The sequence below is a fragment of the Ovis canadensis genome, chromosome 1 (assembly GCF_042477335.2).
Source record: "Ovis canadensis isolate MfBH-ARS-UI-01 breed Bighorn chromosome 1, ARS-UI_OviCan_v2, whole genome shotgun sequence".
NCBI classification, from domain to species: Eukaryota; Metazoa; Chordata; class Mammalia; order Artiodactyla; family Bovidae; genus Ovis; species Ovis canadensis.
The window spans coordinates 165,750,016-165,772,089 of record NC_091245.1 but is presented as its reverse complement, the minus strand read 5'-3'; the positions used below and the strand labels follow the sequence as shown (position 1 = coordinate 165,772,089).

General features: G+C 38.1%; 1 pseudogene; it reads right to left on the bottom strand.

Moving 5' to 3' along the window:
- Nucleotides 1-13,011: 13,011 nt before the first annotated feature.
- Nucleotides 13,012-20,852, bottom strand: LOC138440879 (olfactory receptor 5H1-like; annotated as a pseudogene).
- Nucleotides 20,853-22,074: the final 1,222 nt, after the last annotated feature.

Sequence of the window (22,074 nt, the reverse complement as noted above, 5' to 3'; positions counted from 1 at the left end):
ATCCTTAATAGATGGCCCCTGAAATGCAATGTAGTAAATGGAAAAAGGACATTATTTATTTTTAAAAATGAATCTGCTGAGAGTAATTGAAATAAAAGCATATGCTAACCTGAATATTGTTTATTTTATTTACTCTTACTATGATACATGAAAAATAGTAGTGGAAAAGTTATATTAAAATAATGCAATTGCATCATTTAAAATTTTGTTCAGAAGTGAGCAGATTTAGAACACAGAAAATCATTATGTCATTTAAAACTTTGCACAGAAACAAGAAGATTTAGAAGAGAAGAAAAACATTCTGAAGATGAGCAAACTTAGGGGATACTAAATAACCTCAGATATGCAGATGACACCACCCTTATGGCAGAAAGCGAAGAGAAACTAAAGAGCCTCTTGATGAAAGTGAAAGACAAGAGTGAAAAAGTTGGCTTAAAACTCAACATTCAGAAAACAAAGATCATGGCATCTGGTCCCATCACTTCATGGCAAATAGATGGGGAAACAATGAAAACAGTGACAGACTTTATTTTGGGGGGCTCCAAAATCACTGCAGATGGTGACTGCAACCATGAAGTTAAAAGACACTTGCTCCTTAGAAGAAAAGCTATGACCAACCTAGACAGCATATTAAAAAGCAGAGACATTGCTTTGTCAACAAAGGTCCATCTAGTCAAAACTAGTCCAGTAGTCAACTATGGATGTGAAAGTTGGATTATAAAGAAAACTGAGCACTGGAGAATTGATATTTTTGAACTGTGGTGTTGAAGGAGACTCTTGAAAGTCCCTTGGACTGCAAGGAGATCAAACCAGTCCATCCTAAATGAAATCAGTCCTTAATATTCATTGGAAGGACTGACATTGAAGCTGAAGCTTCAATACTTTGGCCACCTGATGCAAAGAACTGACTTGCTGGAAAAGACCCTGATGCTGGGAAAGATTGAAGGCAGAAGGAGAAGGGGATGACACAGGATGAGCTAGTCAGATGGCACCACCGACTCAATGGGCATAAGTTTGAGCCAGCTCTGGGAGTTGGTGATGGACAGGGAAGCCTGGCGTGCTGCAGTCCATGGGGTTGCAAAGAGTCAGATACAACCGAGTGACTAAAATGACTGATAGAGTAAGGTCAAGAAATTCTTTGTGTAGAACATGGATGTAAGAACAAAGTAACAATGTCAGAAGGGACCAGTTTATAAAATGAATGAAATGCCATAGGAAGAGCTTGAACTTCATTCTGCAAGCATTTGGCAATAATTTAAAACTTATTAGACAAGGAGAGAGAACATCACTTATTTTTTAAGTTAAATATTTGGCTATAGAAAATAGGGTTCAGGGAGAAGAAACTTGCATCATAAATAATAATTAGGAAGCTGTAGCTATTGTCCAATGATTCCTAAACCAGATTACACATCAGAATTGTCTGGGGGAGTTTTGTGCAAAATATTGATTCTGAAGTATAACTGAAGAAATTGATTCAGTAGATCATGAATGGGCTCTGATAAAAGGCATTTTCTAAATATTCACCAGGTGATCTAAATGTACGTGAAATTCTTAGTTCATGTGATATAACATTAGGAATGATGAGGAAGACAAAGAGATCAACATAAAATGAGAATGAAGATCACTTGTACTGCTGAACTCAAGTTTGTGTTCCCAATGCATAGAGAGACCAGACAAACCAAAAGTTTGGAAGTTTGAAACAGAGAAGTTTAGTACAGGGCTAGGCAAGGGGAATATGTGGCTTATGTTCTAAAATCCTAACTCATCCTTGGTTTTTGAGGAAGAGTGTTTAAAGGCAAAACTTGGGATGAGGGCTGCGGAATGTATGACTCTCTTCTGATTGGTTTGTGGTGAGGCAGGTAACAGGGTCTGTTCCAGGAATCTTGTGCTCAGCCTGAAGTTACCATCTTCTACCTGGATAGAGGCCTTAAAGAAAAATTAAAGCTATGTTGTTATGTATATTCCTTGAGGGAGAACAAGGACCCTGCTTCATCTCTGCAATATTGTTTGCTGACCATTCATCTTTGCTTCTGTATTCCCTCCCTTTTCCTAATTAAAACCTGTTTGAATCTGACCTTAGGAACTCAGAGAAGGTCTAGGAGCTAAAGCTTTTTTCCTACAAAGAAATGGGAAATAATGAAAGTCTTTTGTACTTATGAGGGTCCCACAGGGTCCTGCTCAGTGTCATTGGAACTTGGTGACATGTAAGATGTGAAGGAGTGATTAGTAAAGGAGAGAGACTAACTAAGTGACTGGGCAGATGGACATCAAAAATTGACATAGAAGATTCAGAGGCAGTAGCTAGTTTTTGCAAGAACATCTTCTGGATATTCAAGTTAGATAAACTTCACAGTATGATTCTACAAAAAATTGATAGAAATAATGACTTGGGAGTCATTGAGGAGGCTGAAATACATAGTATGTATGACCTTTCCATTGGCCAGTGTGAGTAAGGTAAAAAGAGAGAAGGCATGAAAATAAATTTGAGGAAGTTATATTAGAGAGAAATGGATGTATATCATTTATTAGATGGAAAAATCTGATCCTCTTTTTTTACCATATGAGTCTTGGTGGCAAACAAAAACTGTCATCCACTCTAGAAGCCAAAATTCTAGAAAGTGACTTTGCTCTCCCTCTTGAACCTAGAATGGGGCAGGGGCCGAGGGGCGGGGGGCGACGGTTGGTGAGGCATTTTATTTAGGGTTAGACACTCAAACTCTTCCCTTGTGGCTCAGCTGGTAAAGAATCTGCCTGCAATGCAGCCCACCTGGGTTTGATCCCTGGTTTGGGAAGATCCCCTGGAAAAAGGAAAGGCTATACTTCCCCAGTATTCTGGCCTAGAGAATTTCATGGACTATATAATCCACAGGGTTGCAAAGAGTCAGACATGACTGAGCAACTTTCACTTTCACTCAAACTCAGGGCTTCCCTGGTAGCTCAGCTGGTAAGGAATCTGCCTGCAATGCAGGAGACCTGGGTTCAGTCCCTGAGTTGGGAAGATCCCCTGGAGCGGGGCTTGGCAACCCACTCTAGTATTCTTGCCTAGAGAAATCCCCATGAACAGAAGAGGTTGGTGGGCTACAGTTCATGGAGTTGTAAAGAGTGGGACATGACTGAGTGACTAAGCAAAGCACCCAAACTCACCACACTGCATTTAGAATATATATAAAGACAAAAATCATATGTGCACAAAAAGAATTTTGTTTGCCAACTCAACCAAGGAAAAAGTGTCATGACCCCAGAAAATGAATCCTATGTCTACCACAATGGCATTGTCAGTGTGCAGGGTGGCATTTAAGTTCAACTACAATGATAACAGGTCTTACCGAACTAGAACTGAAACATGATTTGGGTGTCAGCTGTCTGATTTTTCTTTTTTTTAATTTAATTTTTTTAAAAATTTTTATTTTTACTTTATTTTACTTTACAATACTGTGTTGGTTTTGCCATACATTGACATGAATTCACCACGGGTGTACATGAGTTCCCAAACATGAACCCCCCTCCCACCTCCCACCCCATATCATCTCTCTGGATCATCCCCGTGTGTACCTTCCCATTTATCCAGTGGATTTCTTCAACTTACCCTAGCATTGCTTCATTGGAGCCAATTTCCATTCAATTAACTTAATTCTTCTTGCAACCAAGGGCTCTGGGTCACCCAAAAGGAGAAAAAGAAAGACAAAAAAATGCTACTGAGCAGAGTGAATAGAAGAAGCAGGAGGGAACTGGAAAACTGTGTTGGGAACTCAAACAGAGGAAAATACTCGAGAAGAACAAAGTCAAATACAGTCCTTAAAGCAAAATGAATATTCTGATAGAATGGAGTGAAAAGAAATCTTTGCATGTGGGAATTACGTGACTTTTAGTGGCTTTAGTGAGAGCAGTTTTCATCTTGTGACGGAGCTGAGTTAGAGAACACTGAGAAGTGGCACAGCAGTGAGGAGAATGAAAGAAAGTATCTAATACGGCAAGAACAGTTTGCATTTCTTGACCAAACTAGATAACATATTAAAAAGCAGAGACATTACTTTGCCAACAAAGTCAAGGCTATGGTTTTTCCACTGGTCATGTATGGATGTGAGAGTTGACTGTAGAGAAAGCTGAGTGCTGAAGAATTGATGCTTTGGCACTGTGATGTTGGAGAAGACTCCTGAGAGTCCCTTGGACTGCAAGGAGATCCAACCAGCCCATCCTAAAGGAAATCAGTCCTGGGTGTTCATTGGAAGGACTGATGCTGAAGCTCAAACTCCAATACTTTGGCCACCTCCTGCGATGAGTTGACTCATTGGAAAAGACCCTGATGTTGGGAGGGACTGGGGGCAAGAGGAGAAGGGGATGACAGAGGATGAGATGGCTGGATGGCATCACCGACTCGATGGACATGAGTTTGGGTAAACTCCAGGAGTTGGTGATGGACAGGGAGGTCTGGCATTCTGCGATTCATGGGGTCGGAAAGAGTTGGACACGACTGAGCGATGGAACTGAACTGAACCGAACCACCGGAAGACAAATGTGATTTTTTTTTTCCTGTAGAACAATATCATGTAGTTTTTCAAAAGAGAAAGAGGAAAGTATTGAGATAAGAATGGGTAGAGAAGTGAAGTGGAAAATTTGATTGAGTGAAAAGGAAACAGAAAGGAACAAAAAGCAGAAAGAGATTAAGGACCATGGATAAGCATAGAAAAGATCAGGAAATGGAGAGAGAGAGAAATATTAGAAAGGCTGAAGATGAATAAAAGTCTCAGAGTTTGGGGGCTTAGTGGTGGCAAATATTTGTCTTAACTCTGGTTTCATCAAAAGTTGGCAGCACTGGGAAATCTTTCTTTTACTTTTATTCAAAATTCCAAGTTTATTTTCGTATGGAATTTATATATGAAATAGTATTGCATTTTCAATTTATTTTAAAATTGTTCATAAATATACTAGCATTGCCTCAGTTCTTCTCATATTTAAAAGATGCTTTATCATTGTTATTAGTGTAGTGAAAGCTGAATTTATCTAGATATTCAGCTTTCCTTTATAGCATTTGCTTCTCCACAACTTTTAGTAGCAGAATCAAATTGAGCTAAAAACTAAAGCTGAATAAAGGCAATGTACCTGTAATTGCAGTTCTTCCATGCAGTCCCAAATTAATAAATAATCAGAAATTCTTAATTCAGTGTGTGGGTACTTAAGGCCTACCTTTTACTAAAGGTCAAAAGAGACTAGAAGGGTATTTTTACCATTTCAGAAGATACGTAAATAGATAGATAGATGATATATTTACATATTCAGTGAAATAACCTAAGAAATACACAGGAAAGTAGTGAATGTAGGTTAACTAAGTAAAATAAATATTTTGAACACAATTGTCAGGAAGATCTTCCATGGAAAACATTGTGGCCTAAATATTTCAACCCACTATTAATTTATTTAATATTCCAGTTTACCAAAGCTTATCTTATGGAATAATTATATAATAATTATAGTAACCAAATAATTAAATATCATTAAGGATTACAATGTGGCCTTAGAGCTATCTTGCTTAACCATATTTATTCACAATAATAAAATATACAAATTATTCACTATTTTTCATTTTCACTTGGCTATTTTGATATCTTGTAAACCAATTCAAAATTATTATAAGTTTTATAATATTTTTAACTTTCGGTTCAATTCAGTTGCTCAGTCGTGTCCGACTCTTTGTTTTTAGTAAAAACATAATGATATTATAAAAATCATTCTCTCTTACCTGTATCTACTAAGATGTTTTCAAGATCAGCTTTCTGAAGTAGAAAATAATACAAGAGCACTGCAATGACAATAACACAGGCAACAGTTCTTTGTACACTGTTTCATTTTGAAGGCTTCATTTTCCAAGTTCAGGAAACTGTTGTTTATATGAATTTGTCTTTAACACAGAGTCAATAAGTTGTACAGTTGTGTGCTTTTGTCAGAAGAGGAAAGAGCTTAGAACTCAAATTCCCCTGATAATGCCCAAAGATCGCGTTTAGGACAAAGCTAAGCTGGTCTACTGGGCATTTTGGACTTGGACATGTATGAGAAATCCAGGCTGTCTCATTGGACATTACAGACTGAAATCATAAACATCAAGTCCTTGTAGACAGTTCCCAAGTTTATCAATTGAAATTGCACTTCACACCACTTCTTTCCACCACAGGCACTTTTGAAATGTTTATGCAGACTCCAGTTTATCTATAAATTCAATAGTCTAAGTTCTTTGATGAGTGCAGTATTACCTGAGCTCATCACACATGATTTGAGTGAGGCCAAAGTTACAGATTCTCTTTAGCCGTCAACTCCTAAATTTTTCCTTCTTGTGCAAACCATTGCTCACATTCCACAACTACACCTGACTTCCTACTTTAAGCTGAAAACTAGTGAGAAATCTTACTAGGCAAAATCCGCGGGAGGAGAAAAGGAAAAAGAAAACTGAGGACCACTGTGGGAAGTGGCCTAGGTTAGTGCTTCTCAAACATTATTCCAGAGGTTTTTTTAAAATGCAAATTCTGTTTAAGCAGTGATGACTGTGTTTCTACATTTCTAATATGGTGTTGTCTCCAGACATTTGCCTCCTTCAGTTTCATCATCTGCAGGCCTATCTTATCAAAAAACCAGATAATTAGATAAATAAACCAAAAAATTTCGCAAATGTAGCAGAAATATAAAAAGAGAAGCAAAGAGGAGTCAGAGTGGTCAAGGGAGGCCAGCATTGGTGGGGTCCCATCAGATCTCATGGTAGGTGAGATTTTGTTCTATACCCCAACTTAAATGAAAACTGTTGAGGGATTTTGAACATGGTGGTCACGTGTTCGGATTTGCCTTTAAGTATAAACAAAGTTGCCATTGAGCATCACTGAAGAAAATAATGGCATTATTTACATCAAAATATTATAATATGACAATTGTGATGCTGTGTTTTATATCTGAAGTGTACAACGAATGTTTAACCGCTGCTTGGGATTTGATTGGAAGTTAGAGGCAAAGCAAAGGACATTTTTTGGGTCATTTTTCAATTCTTCTATGAATTAGAATTCTGCTAGTGAAAGCTAAAAAGGAGGTGAAAAAGAAAATATAGATAAAGAGAAGTCACTGTGGAAACTCAGCAGACAGATGAAGTAAGCGGTATAATGTGCATCAACACATATAATATGTAGCTTTAAAATAACCCACCCTTGCCTTAAACATATTGCCCACTTCAATATTGTGTAACTATCTTTTCACTCTTTTTTTTAATCTATCAGGTTTTTGTTTGTTGTTGTTGTTGTTGTTTTAATTTAACAGGTGTCTGCATTGTTGCTTCCAGTATAAGCAGTCTTTCCAATTTTATCATTTCAGTAGGTGGGTCATGATATCTCACTATGGTCTTAATTTGCATTTCTCCCAATGACAAATTATATTGAGAATGTTTATTCTGTCTTACAAAATAAATCCAAAAAGATATTACTATAATTTATGTCAAATAATGTTCTAGTATGTTTTCTTGTAAGGATTCATGCATGCTAAGTCACTTCAGTCGTGTCTGACTCTTTGCAACCCTATAGACTGGGGCCCACAAGGCTCTTCTGTCCATGGGATTCTCCAGGCGAGAATTTTGGTGTGGGTTCCCATTTCCTACTCCAGGGGATCTTCTCAACCCAGGGATCAAACCTACATCTCTTATGTCTGCTGCATTAGCAGGTGACTTCTTCACCACTAGTGCTACCTGAGAATTAGGCAATGGCACCCCACTCCAGTACTCTTGCATGGAAAATCCCGTGGACAGAGGAGCCTGGTAGGCTGCAGTACATGGGGTCGCGAAGAGTTGGACACGACTGAGCAACTTCACTTTCACTTTTCACTTTCATGCATTGGAGAAGGAAATGGCAACCCACTCCAGTGTTCTTGCCTGGAGAATCCCAGGGATGGCGGAGCCTAGTAGGCTGCTGTCTATGGGGTTGCACAGAGTCGGACACAACTGAAGCAACTTAGCAGCAGCAGCAGCAGCAGCAGCAGTGCTACCTGGAAAGCCACTTTAAGGATTTATGTCTTACATTTTTGTCTTTAAGCCATTTTGAGTTTATTTTTGTATATGGTGTGAGAAAGTGTTCTAACTTCATTCTTTTATATGTAACATCCAGTTTTCCCAGGAGCACTTATTTTTTTAATTTATTTTTAATTGCTGGATAATTGCAATGTTGTATTGGTTTCTGCCATACAATAACATGAATCAATCATAGGTGTACACTTGTCTCCTCCCTCTTGAACCTCCCACCTCTCTAGGTCATCACAGAGCACCAGATTGAGCTCCCTGTGTTATACAGCAACTTCCCACCAGCTATCTATTTTACACATGATAATGTGTATGTTTCAATGCTGCTCTCTCAGTTTGTCCCACCTTCTCTTTTCCCTGCTGTGCCCACAAGTCCACTCTCTATATCTACGTCTCTATTCTTGCCATACAAATAGGTTCATCAGTACCGTTTTTCTAGATTTCATAAATATGTGTTAATACATATTTGTTTTTCTCTTTTTAACTTGCTTCACCCTATATAACAGGTTCATCCATCTCAGTTCAGCTGACTCAAATTCATTCCTGTTTATGGCCAGCAGCACTTACTGAAGAGACTGAATTTTCTCATTGTATGTCATTCTTTTATTGTAGATTAATTAATGATAAGTTTATGGGTTTATGTCTGGGCTCTCCTTTGTGTTCCATTAATCTATACATCTGTTTTTGTCCCAGTGCCATATTGTCTTGATGACTTTAATTTGTAGTATATTCTCAAATCAGGGAGTATATATACCTCCAGCTCTGTTATTTCTTCTCAGGATTGTTTTGGCTATTTGAATTATTTTGTTTTTCAATACAAATTTTAGTACTATTTGTTCTATCATGAAAAATGCCATGATACTTTGACAGGGATTGAACTCAATCTGTGTATTACCCTGTGTAGTATGTCATTATAACAAGGTTGATTCTTCCAGTTTAAGAACACAGTGTATCTTTTCATCTATTTGTGTATGCTTTCATGTCTATTATCAGTGTCTTATAGTTTTCCTAGTTATTCTATGTCCTTAGGTAGGTTTATTGCTAGGTATTTTATTTTTTAATCTAACTATAAATGAGATGTCTCCTTAATATCTGTTTCTGATGGTTCATTGTTAATTCATAGAAATGCATCAGATTTCTGTATTTTAATTTTGCATCTTGCAACTTTATTGATGTTGAATTTTTTCAAAAGGTTTTTCTGCATGTATTGAAATGATCATATGATTTATATTCTTCAATTTTTTTGCTGTAGTGTATCACAGTGATTGACTTGCAGAACCATCTTTGCATACTTGGTGTAAAACCCACTTAATCATGTGCGATCTTTTTAATATATTGTTGAAATTGGTTTGCTAATATTCATTTGAAGATTTTTGCCTTGGTGTTCATCATAGATATGGGCCTATAACTTTTTGTGATATATGTATTTCTAGCTTTTCTATCAGGGTAATCCTGGCAATGTACAATGAGTTTGGAAGCTTTCTTTCCTCTGTAATTTTTCGAATACTTTGAGAAGGATGAATGTTAACTTTTCTCTAAATGTTTGATAGAATTCACCTGTGAAGCTATCTTGTATTGGACTTTTGTTTGTTGGGAGTTTTTGTTGTGTTTGTTGTTGTTGTTACTTTACTGATTCAGTTTCTCTGCTTGTAATTGGTCTGTTCATATTTTCTATTTCTTTCTGGTTCTGTCTTGAGAGACTGTACATATCTTGGTATTTATCCTTTTCTTCTAGGTTATCCATTTTATTGACATATAGTTTGTTCATAGTAATCTCTTATGATCCTTTGTAATTCTATGGCGCTGGTTGTCATTTATTCTTTTCCATTTCTTATTTTTTGATTTGGATCCTCTTTCTTTTGATGAGTCTGGCTAAAGTTTTAACAGTTTTGTTTATCTTTCAAAGAACCAGTTCTTAGTTTCATTAATCTTTTATATTTTTTCTTTTAATCTCTTTCATTTATTTCTGCTTTGACCTGTATGTTTTATTTTCTTTTACATGGGAATGAGATTTTTCTTATTTCTGAGGTTGACTTGTTTTGCTGTAAACTTTCGTCTAATAACTGCCTTTGCAGGATCATTGTGTTTTCATTATTTCACCCTCTTTAAAAAAATTTCTTCTTTGATTTCTTCATTGACCTGTTGAATTGTTAGTAGTGTGTTATTTAGCTTCCACATTTTTGTGTTTTCTGGAGGGATTTGTTTTTCTCATTATTGATTTCTAGTCTCAAAATATTGTGGTCAGAATGCTTGATCTGATTTTAATTTTCTTAAATTTCCTAAGGCTTGTTTTTGCTGCCATTCGTGCTTTATCCTGGAGAGTGTTCCATATGCATTTGAAACAATGTGCTTTTGCTGTTATGGGGTGGAATGTCCTGTATACATATCTGTTAAGCCCATTTGATCTAAAGAATCATTGAAGATCAGTTTCCTTACTGATTTTCTGTGTGGATGATCCATCCACTAATGTAAGAGGAATGTTAATGTCCCCTACTAAGACTGTTTTATTGTCAACATCTTCCTTTATGTTCATCAATATTTGCTTTCTGTCTTGTGCTTCTATGTGGAGTACATACATATTTACAACGGTTATATCTTCTTGGATGATCCCTTGATCATTATGTAGTGTATTTCTATGTCTCCTGTTCCTGTCTTTGTTCTAAAGTCTATTTTATTTGATATAAGTATTGCTACCTTGTGGCTCAGCTGGTAAAGAATCTGCTTGCAGTGGAAGAGAAATGGGTTTGATCCCTGGGTTGGAAAGATCCCCTGGAGAAGGGAAAGGCTACCCACTCCAGTAATCTGGCCTAGAGAATTCCATGGACTGTACAGTCCATGGGGTTGCAAAGAAGCAGACATAATTGAGCAACTTTCACTTTCACTTCACCCTAGGTTTATTTTGATTTCCATTTATATGGAATAACTTTCATCCCTCCATTTTCAGTCTCTGTGGGTCTTTAGATCTGAAGTGAGTATCTGTGGGATAAATATGGGTATTGTTTTTGTATCCCTTCAGCCTTTCTGTATGTTTTGATTAAAGCATTTAGTCTTTTTACATTAAAATAATTATTGATAGTATGTACATATTGCCATTTTATTAGTTGTTTTGAGGTTGTTTTGTACTTCTTTTTTATGCTTTCTTCTTCTTTGATTTCTTCCCTTCTGACTTGATAACCTTATGGCTTGTATTTCTTCCTACATTTTATGTGCTGTATCTATTATGATATTTGGTTTGTGGTTGCTATTAGGTTTATACATAGCAGTCTATATTGGGATATCAGTTCAGTTGCTCAGTCGTGTCCGACTCTGCTACCCCATGGACTGCAGCACGCTGGGCTTCCCCATCCATCACCTACTCCCAGAGGTTGCTCAAACTCATGTCCATCAAGTGGGTGATGCCATCAAACCATCTCATCCTCTGTTGTCCAATTCTCCTCCTGCCTTCAGTCTTTCCCAGAATCAGGGTCTTTTCTAATGAGTCAGTTCTTCTCATCAGGTGACCAAAGTATCAGAGCTTCCAATGAATATTCAGAATTGATTTTCTTTAGGATAATTGGTTTGATCTTGCAGTCCAAGGAACTCTCAAGAGTGTTCTCCGACACCACAGTTCAGAAGCATCCATTTTTTGGTGCTCAGCTTTCTTTATGGTCCAGCTCTTACAAATCTACATGACTCCTGGGAAACCCATAGCTTTGACTATACAGACCTTTCTTGGCAGAGTAATGTCTTCTCTTTTTAATATGCTGTCTAGTTTTGTCATAGCTTTTCTTCCAAGGAGCAAATGTCTTTTAATTTCATGGCTGCAATCACCTTCTGCAGTGATTTGGGAGCCCCCAAAAATAAAGTCTGTCACTATTTCCATTGTTTTCCCAGCTCTCTGCCATGAAATGATAGGACCAATGCCATGATCATTTTATTTTTAATGTTGAGTTTTAAGCCAGTTTTTTCACTCTTCTCTTTCACTTTCATCAAGAGGCTCTTTAGTTCCTCTCTGCTTTCTGTCATAGGGTGATGTCATCTGCATACCTGAGATTATTGGTATTTCTCCTTGTAATCTTGATTCCAGCTTGTGCTTCATTTAGCCTGACATTTCACATGATGCATTCTGCATATAAATTAAATAAGCAGGGTGACAATATACAGCCTTGATATACTCCTTTCCCAATTTGGAACCAGTCTGTTGTTCCATGTCCAGTTCTAACTGTTGCTTCTTAACCTGCATACAGATTTCTCAGGAGGCAGGTCAGGTGGTCTGGTATTCCCATCTCTTTCAGAATTTTCCACAGATTGTTTTGGTTTGCCATTTTTTCTCCAAAAAGTCTTCTCAACCTGTAGATCATACCTGTTTCTCTTGCATCTCCTGCATTGGCAGTCGGTTTCTTTCCCACCAGCTATGTGTGGTAACTAAGCTGACAAAAGGTGGACTTGTGGTGGTTCATATTTTGTCTCATGTTGACTTGGTCTAGATTGCCCAGATATCCAGTTATCATTATTTTTGTGTGTGTCTGTGTGTTTCTAAAAGAGGTTAGTATTGCCTTAGTAGACTTAGTAAAGTGGATTACAGCACCCTTTGTATGTGAGTGAAATCTCATCCATTCTGGGCCTGTATGGAACAGAAAGGCAGAGGAAGGCTGATTGATCAGAACATGAGTCTTATTTTGCCCTTCATGCTATTGGTTCTCAGGTTTTCATACAAGGGCTGGAATGTATACCATCAGTTCTTCTATTTCAAACCTGATAACTGCCTCAGCTTTCCTGGAACTCCCCCATGCAGATAACAGACCACAGATCTTCTCAGCCTGCATAATAAGGTGACCCAAATCTAATAATATTTATCTTTAGATATAGATATATGTGTATACATAGGTTTACAAAGAGAGTGATATAGGTTGATTTCTATATTTGTCTTCATATATGTATACCTACTGTTGGTACTACCCTGGATAATTCTGATTGATATAAAGACTATATATTTAGCGAACCTTTTTCTTTATACTGAAAAATAAATGGAAATATCATGATGCAGTCATTAACTGTAACCCTCAAATGAGGCTGACTTACATCCCTTCTCATCATATTATTACCACATAAGGAATAGCTTGTATGTGAAATTTCTTTGAGAATTATGGTCCAAAAATCATATAATCCTGACAACTAATTCTTTTCAGTGATAACCAATTTATCTCTCCTGGAAGCTGACCTAGTTTAACTTTGTGAGTACCTCCAGAAATATGTAAAAATAAGATTATTGTAAATATTTTAATCCAAACATCTAACTTAAGAGCTTCTCCTGATATATCCCAGGAAATAATCCTCATGATAAAAAGAAAAAGATGTAATTCACTTTAGGTGTATTATACTTGTGATTTTCTTTAAAGACATTTAGAGTGTCTTTAAAGTACACTGACATGCAGTAGTTATCCCAGGGCAAGTGATCCCCCTGAACTCATTACAAAATTGATATCAAGTAAAAGACTCTAACTTCATCTGAAGTATTTTAAAGACGATGCTGTGAAAGTGCTGCACTCAATATGCCAGCAAATTTGGAAAACTCAGCAGTGGCCACAGGACTGGAAAAAGACAGTTTTCATTCCAATCCTAAAGAAAGGCAATGCTGAAGAATGCTCAAACTACTGCACAATTGCACTCATCTCACATGCTACTAAAGTAATGCTCAAAATTCTCCAAGCCAGGCTTCAGCAATATGTGAACTGTGAACTTTCCGATGTTCAAGCTGGTTTTAGAAAAAGCAGAGGAATCAGAGATCAAATTGCCAACATCTGCTGGATCATGGAAAATGCAAGAGAGTTCCAAAAAAAAAACATATATTTCTGCTTTATTGACTATGCCAAAGCCTTTGATTGTGTGGATCACAGTAAACTGGAAAATTCTGAAAGAGATAGGAATACCAGACCACCTGACCTGCCTCTTGAGAAACCTGTATGCAGGTCAGGAAGCAACAGTTAAGACTGGACATGGAAAAACAGACTGGTTCCAAATAGGAAAAGGAGTGCGTCAAGGCTGTGTATTGTCACCCTGCTTATTTAACTTATATGCAGAGTACATCATGAGAAACGCTGGGCTAGAAGAAGCACAAGCTAGAATCAAGATTGCTGGGAGAAATATCAATAACCTCAGATATGCAGATGACACCACTCTTATGGCAGAAAGTGAAGAAGAACTAAATAGCTTCTTGATGAAAGTGAAAGAGGAGAGTGAAAAAGTTGGCTTAAAGCTCAACATTCAGAAAACTGAGATCATGGCATCTGGTCCCATCATTTTATGGCAAATAGATGGGGAAACAGTGGCTGACTTTATTTTTTCTGGGCTCCAAAATAACTGCATATGGTGATTGCAGCCATGAAATTAAAAGACGCTTATAAATTAAAAGATGCTTACTCCTTAGAAGAGCTTCCCTCATAGCTCTTTTGGTAAAGAATCTGCCTGCAGTGCAGGAGACCTGAGTTCAATACCTGGGTAGGGAAGATCCTCTGGAGAAGGAAATAGCAACCCACTCCAGTATTCTTGCCTGGAGAATCCCATGGACAGAAGAGCCTGGCAGGCTACACTCCATGGGGTCACAAGAGTCGGACACGACTTAGTGACTAAACCACCACTACTCCTTGGAAGGAAAGTTATGACCAACCTAGACAGTATATTAAAAAGCAGAGACATTATTTTGTCAACAAAGGTACATCTAGGCAAGGCTACGGTTTTTCCAGTGGTCATGTATGGATATGAGAGTTGATGCTTTTGAACTGTCGTGTTGGAGAAGACTCTTGAGAGTCCCTTGGACTGCAAAGAGATCCAAACAGTCCATTTTAAGGAGATTGGTCCTAGGTGTTCATAGGAAGGACTGATGTTGAAGCTGAAACTCCAATACTTTGACCATCTCATGCGAAGAGCTGACTCATTGGAAAAGACCCTGCACTGGTAAAGGATAAATAAAATTGACAAACCATTAGCCAAACTCATCAAGAAATAAAGGGAGAAAACTCAAATCAATAAAATTAGAAATGAAAATGGAGAGATCACAACAGACAATACAGAAATACAAGGGATCATAAGAGACTACTATCAGCAATTATATGCCAATAAAATGGACAATGTGGAAGAAATGGACAAATTCTTAGAAAAGTACAGCTTTCCAAAACTGAACCAGGAAGAAATAGAAAACCTTAACAGACCCATCACAAGCACAGAAATTGAAGCTGTAATCAGAAATCTTCCAGCCAACAAAAGCCCAGGACCAGACAGCTTCACAGCTGAATTCTACCAAAAATTTAGAGAAGAGCTAACACCTATCCTACTCAAACTCTTCCAGAAAATTGCAGAGGAAGGTGAACTTCCAAACTCATTCTATGAGGCCAACATCACCCTAATACCAAAACCTGACAAAGATGCCACAGAAAAAGAAAACTACAGGCCCATATCACTGATGAACATAGATGCAAAAATCCTTAACAAAATTCTAGCAATCAGAATCCAACAACACATTAGAAAGATCATACACCATGACCAAGTGGGCTTTATCCCAGGGATGCAAGGATTCTTCAATATACACAAATCAATCAATGTAATAACCACATTAACAAATTGAAAAATAAAAGCCATATGATTATCTCAATAGATGCAGAGAAAGCATTTGACAAAATTCAACATCCATTTATGATAAAAAAAAAACTCTCCAGAAAGCAGGAATAGAAGGAACATACCTCAACATAATAAAAGCTATATATGACAAACACACAGCAATCATTATCCTCAATGGTGAAAAATTGAAAGCATTTCCCCTAAAGTCAGGAACAAGACAAGGGTGCCCACTTTCAACACTACTATTCGACAAGTTCTAGAAGTTTTGGCCACAGCAATCAGAGCAGAAAAAGAAACAAAAGGAATCCAAATTGGAAAAGAAGAAGTAAAACTCTCACTGTTTGCAGATGACATGATCCTCTACATAGAAAACCCTAAGGACTCCACCAGAAAATTACTACAGCTAATCAATGAATATAGTAAAGTTGCAGGATATAAAATCAACACACAGAAATCCCTTGCATTCCTATACACTAATAATGAGAAAATAGAAAAAGAAATTAAGGAAACAATTCCGTTCACCATTGCAACGAAAAGAATAAAATGCTGAATATATCTACCTAAATAAACTAAAGACCTATATATAGAAAACTATAAAACACTGGTGAAAGAAATCAAAGAGGGCACAAATAGATGGAGAAATATACCATGTTCATGGATCAGAAGAATCAATATAGTGAAAATGAGTATACTACCCAAAGCAATCTATAAATTCAGTGCAATCCCTATCAAGCTACCAACAGTATTTTTCGCAGAGCTAGAACAAATAATTTCACAATTTGTATGGAAATAGAAAAAACCTCGAATAGCCAAAGCAATCTTGAGAAAGAAGAATGGAACTGGAGGAATCAACTTGCCTGAATTCAGGCTCTACTACAAAGCCACAGTCATCAAGACAGTATGGTACTGGCACAAAGACAGACATATAGATCAATGGAACAAAATAGAAAGCCCAGAGATAAATCCACACACCTATGGACACCTTATCGTTGACAAAGGAGGAAAGAATATACAATGGAGTAAAGACAATCTCTTTAACAAGTGGTGCTGGGAAAACTGGTCAACCACTTGTAAAAGAATGAAACTAGAACACTTTTTAACACCATACACAAAAATAAACTCAAAATGGATTAAAGATCTAAACATAAGACCAGAAACTATAAAACTCCTAGAGGAGAACATAGGCAAAACACTCTCAGACATAAATCACAGCAGGATCCTCTATGACCCACCTTCCACAATATTGGAAATAAAAGCAAAAATAAACAAATGGGGTCTAATTAAACTTAAAAGCTTCTGCACAACTAAAGGAACTATAAGCAAGGTGAAAAGACAGCCTTCGGAATGGGAGAAAATAATAACAAATGAAGCAACTGACAAACAACTAATCTCAAAAATATACAAGCAACTCATGCAGCTCAATTCCAGAAAAATAAACGACCCAATCAAAAAATGGGCCAAAGAACTAGATAGACATTTCTCCAAAGAAGACATACAGATGGCTAACAAACACATGACAAGATGCTCAACATCACTCATCAGAGAAATGCAAATCAAAACCACAATGAGATACCGTTTCATGCCAGTCAGAATGGCAGCGATCCAAAAGTCTACCAGCAACAAATGCTGGAGAGGGTGTGAAGAAAAGGGAACCCTCTTACACTGTTGGTGGGAATGCAAACTAATACAGCCACTATTGAAAACAGTGTGGAGGTTCCTTAAAAACTTGGAAATAGACCAGTTCATATCAGCTGCATGGTTAGTCAGCTGAAATTAACCGTGAATCACTTTAGTGACCTGTGAAGCGGCCTTTGAAGTAACTAGTCCATTTTGTGGTCTTTTGCCACACTGTTTTTATAATTTGTGTCATTGCCTAATTAGTTGATATTTAAAATTCTTTGACGATTTCTCTGTAGTTTCATGCTTAATTTCTTTCCAAATATTTGTAAAAGAACAGTTCTGTATGTTTTCCTTGCTGTTGGAGTGCTCTGGCAGTGTGTCTGCTTTCATCATTGGTTTTGATTTCCTGTCTCATTCTGTTGTCTGCTTAGTTGTCGTCAATTCAGACCCCCCCACCCCCACCCCTCGAGGCTGTAGCTTACTCATCCATCTCCCCTCCGCTGTCCCCCCACTTGCTCTGGTCTGTGGTCCACAGCCTGTGTCCCCTTAGTCGGGTTTGTGCTTTGTCTTCATGTCCCATTAAATGGTGTTTTTCCCCCATAGCAGTAAGTTGAATTGGTGTATCACTATGCAGTTACAGGAGAAGGCAATGGCAACCCACTCCAGTACTCTTGCCTGGAAAATCCCATGGACAGAGGAGCCTGGTAAGCTGCAGTCCACGGGGTCACACAGAGTCGGACATGACTGAAGCAACTTAACAGTATCAGTATGACTCAGCAATCCCACTGCTGGGCATACACACTAAGGAAACCAGAATTGAAAGAGACACGTGTACCCCAGTGTTCATCACAACACTGTTTATAATAGCCAGGACATGGAAGCAACCTAGATGTCCATCAGCAGATGAATGGATAAGAAAGCTGTGGTACGTATACACAATGGAGTATTACTCAGCTATTAAAAAGAATACATTTGAATCAGTTCTAATGAGGTGGGTGAAGCTGGAACCTATTATACAGAGTGAAGTAAGCCAGAAAGAAAAACACCAATAGAGTATACTAACACATATATATGGAATTTAGAAAGATGGTAATGATAAACCAGTATGTGAGACAGCAAAAGAGCCACAGATGTATAGAACAGTCTTTTGGACTCTGTGGGAGAGGGAGAGGGTGGAAAGATTTGGGAGAATGGCATTGAAACATGTATAATATCATATAAGAAATGAATCGCCAGTCTAGGTTCGATGCAGGATACAGGATGCTTGGGGTTGGTGCACTGGGATGACCCAGAGGGATGGTATAGGGAGGGAGGTGGGAGGGGGGTCAGGATGGGGAACACGTGTACACCCATGGCGGATTCATGTTGATGTATGGCAAAACCAATACAATATTGTAAAGTAATAATAATAATAATAATAAATTTTTTTAAATTAATGAAGTGGTCAGTACATGAAATCTTAAACAATGTCACAGTATATGTACTACATTATAAAATTACAGAAGGTTAATCTGACTTTGGTGTTAATGGTAAAAGATCTGCCTGTCAATGCAGGAGACACTGATCCCTGGGTCATGAAGATTCCCTGGTGGAGGAAATGGCAACCCACTCCAGTCTTCTTGCCTGGAGAGTCCCATGGACAGAAGAGCCTGGTGGGCTACAGTCCCATGGGGTTGCAAAGAGTCAAGACACGACTGAGCAACTAACACATACAATCTGAATTGAAAAACATGATGAAGTATGGCATGAACAAGGCTACCTAAAAATGACAAAAGTAACAGCTGGTTGCATAGTCTATTGGTCATATTTACTGCAAAAAGTAATGGTTTTCATATGGCCACGTAGTGATCATACGCCATAGTTGCTAGCAAAAACCATTCTGTGGTTACTCTGATTGCAAAGGAAAAAAATTATATCTTGCATTAAGTTAGACAGATCATTTTGCTCTTGGCAGAGATTCTCTAGCAACTGGATGAGGGCAGGATGGTCACTGTGGATGATATCTAGCAATCTACAAAGGCCAGATTCTCAAGGAATAAGTACTTGGGCGCATGAAGGTGGGGGTCATTCCATAACAGAGCAGTCAGACCAAGGTTCCTCACAATAGTGATGAGATATATCAGCAAGAACACCAATGACAAGGGGATTTGCCATTTGGTTGATATGTAAGTCCTGTGAAAATAAACTGTCAGTAATATTGCATTTTCTTTTTCCATATCCTCACTGGGTGGTGTCTGAAATCCATGGAGTCAGAAATTAGTGAAATTATGGGGGAAGAGAGTTGAAATGAAACCTTGCACTTCAGAATTCTCTTAATTTTATTTCCTCCTTAATATAATAAAAGGGGTCTGTTTTGGAGGGTGGAAATAAATTTTGCTGTTGTTGTTCAGTCACTAAGTCCTGTCTAACCCTTTGAGACTCCAGGGACTGTAGCATGCCAGGTTCCTCTGTCCTCCAACTATCTCCTGACGTTTGCTCAAATTCATGTCCATTGAATTGGTGATGCTATCCAGGCATCTCATTCTCTGTCGCCCCCTTCTCCACCTCTCCTCAGTCTTTCCCAACATCAGGGTCTTTTCTAATGAGTCGACTTCTCACATCAGCTAGCCGTAGTATTGGAGCTTCAGTTTCAGCGACAATCCTTCCAGTGAATAATCAGGATCGATTTCCTTTAGGATTGACTGGTTTGATCTTCTTGCAGTCCTAGGGACTTTCAAGAGCCTTCTCCAGGACCACAACTTGAAAGCATCAATTCCTAAGCATTCAGTCTTCTTTATGGTCCTATGGTCACATCCATATGTGACTATTGGAAAAAACGTAGCTCTGACTATATATATGCACCTTTGTTGGCAAAGTGATATTTCTGGTTTTTCATACACTGTGTAGGTTTATCATAGCTTGGAAAAAAATAAAATCTGTTACTGTTTCCACTTTTTTTCTATTTACCATGAAGTGGTGGGATCACATGCCATGATTTTTGTTTTTTGAATGTTGAGTTTTAAGCCAGCTTTTTCACTCTCCTCTCTGAGTCTCATCAGGAGGCTTTTTAGTTCCTCTTCACTTTCTGCCATTAGAATGATATTATCTACATATCTGAGGCTGTTGATATTTCTCCTAGCCATCTTGATTCCAGCTTGTGATTCATCCAGCCCAGCATTTCACATGATGAACTCTGCATATAATTAAATAAGCAAAGTAGTAATTTTGTACAAGGTGGGGCTAAAGATGTAGTTTCTAGAGCCTACACTGGTTGTGAGATTGATCTTGCTCTTTGCCCAATTTCTGGGGGTAAGGAGACGTATCTAATCCCAAGTTGCTGAATCAGAACCAGGAGGATTGGGCTTTGAGCTGACCCTGTCCCTCTTTTTTTCAATTTATTTTTTTAATTGAATAATAATTGCTTTACAGAATTTTGTTGGTAATCAACTATAGATACACTTATGTCCCCTCCCTCTTGAACCTCCCTCCCATCCCATCCCATATAGGCTTTTATAGAGCCCCTGATTGAGTTTCCTGATTCATACAGCAAATTCCTGTTTACTATATGTCTATCTATTTTACATATGGTAATGTAGGTTTCCATGTTACTCTCTCCATACATCTTGCCCTCTCCTTTCTCCACCACCTCCATGTCCATAAGTCTGTGTCTCCACTGCTGTCCTGCAAATAATTTCATTAGTAACATCTTTCTAGATTTCATGTGTTCAGTTCAGTTCAGTTCAGTTCAGTCGCTCAGTCGTGTCTGACTCTTTGTGACCCCATGAATCGCAGCACGCCAGGCCTCCCTGTCCATCACCAACTCCTGGAGTTCACTCAAACTCATGTCCATCAAGTCAGTGATGCCATCCAGCCATCTCATCCCCTGTCATCCCCTTTTCCTCCTGCCTCCAATCCCTCCCAGCATCAGGGTCTTTTCCAATGAGTCAGCTGTTCGCATCAGGTGGCCGAAGTATTGGAGTTTCAGCTTTATCATCAGTCCTTCCAATGAACACCCAGGACTGATCTCCTTTAGGATGGACTGGTTGGATCTCCTTGCAGTCCAAGGGACTCTCAAGAGTCTTCTCCAACACCACAGTTCAAAAGCATCAATATGTGTTAGTATACAATATTTATCTTTATTTCTGACTTACTTCACTCTGTATAATAAGCTCTAGGTTCATCCACCTCATTAGAACTGACTCAAATGAGTTCCTTTTTATGACTGAGTATTGTTCCATTGTATATACATACCACAGTTTCTTTATCTATTCAACTGTTGATGAACATCTAGGTTGCATACATGTTCTAGCTATTGTAAAGAGTACTGCAATGAACATTGGGGTACATGTGTTTTTTCAGTTTGATTTCCTCAGGGTATATGCCTAGTAGTGGGATTGCTGTGACCCTTTTCCTTTAAATGTGTCTTTTCCCCTCTCCCTACACACTCAGCAGAGGGGATGTTAAAATACATGGGTCAGATGCACAAAGTTTCAATGTGCTGCCTATTTAGGTATCTACGGCTCTGCTAAGAGATCTGGGAGGCCTCACAGGTGTCACTTCAGTAAATGCCATCAATGGCCACCACTGTCCCACCCAGGGTCTACCTTGGGACCTGCTGATCTCTAAACCCATGATCAAACATTTTCCCCAGTTGTGGCCACCCCAAATCTAATCTATTTTGCTTAACTATCCTGCAGAAAGATTGTATCAATTTTAGAGGTATAACTGCTGTATTATATTCCCCCCAAATTGGCTGTCATATCCTTTTATTTTTTTAAATTTTTACTGTTGTATACTTTTAAGTATGTGTATTTTGGCATTATTGAAATTCATTTATTTACCTT